An 809-nucleotide genomic window follows, 5' to 3' on the forward strand; every position below is an offset into this window, starting at 1 on the left:
TGGCCGGAGAAAAGAAGAAAGATGGAAAAGAAACGTGGATGGGGAAAGAAGCAGATGGAGAAGGAGACGGAAGAAATAAACGACGAGAGAAAAGGTGAAAGGTGGCGGGGATAAAGAAGAACCTGTTACTGGAGGGGATTTATAGAAGGGAGTAAGAAGGAGGGAGAAGGGAAGAGTGAATGGATTTCCCACAAATTTTTTTAATACGAATTTAACGGAAAAAATATAGCCGAGGGGAGTAAGGAACAGGGGGAAGGGAGGGGTCAATGAATTGGATCTCCCCCCCCCTTTTTTATTTTTTTTTAGCTCTGAAATATACCGTGGAAGTCGGCAGGCTTTTCCCCTTCCCCCCTTTTTTCGTCACTCTCTTCTCTCATTATCATCATTTTCTCGCTTCTCCTCTTCATACTTTGTCTCACTTGCTCTTCTGTCAAAATAGCTGTAATTTCGGACTACTACTACTGTACGTTTATTTTTAGGGAGTAATTCGAATTAACAGTTGTTTGTTTTGCCATTACGGTTTGCTCTTCTTTGCTTTGCATGTCTTCGCCCTATTAGGTGAGCCGTCTGCTGATTATGGCGTTAGGTGGCTGATTGCCGTCTGATTGGCCCTTTCTTGGTTTGGTTGGGATTGGCGGATTAGCTCAGCGAGGAGGATTAGGCCGGCGCTTTCACACGTCCGTCCAGGTGATCCAGCGGGTGGATTGGGCCGCTGCTTTTGTCGGGGTTTGGGCGGTGCGGCGTTGAGATGGGTGAGAGGAGACGCTTCGAATTGCCAGTAAATGTGCTGTGGTGTGTGTGTGTTAACG

Source organism: Penaeus monodon, chromosome 33 (assembly GCF_015228065.2).
Source record: "Penaeus monodon isolate SGIC_2016 chromosome 33, NSTDA_Pmon_1, whole genome shotgun sequence".
Lineage (NCBI taxonomy): Eukaryota > Metazoa > Arthropoda > Malacostraca > Decapoda > Penaeidae > Penaeus > Penaeus monodon.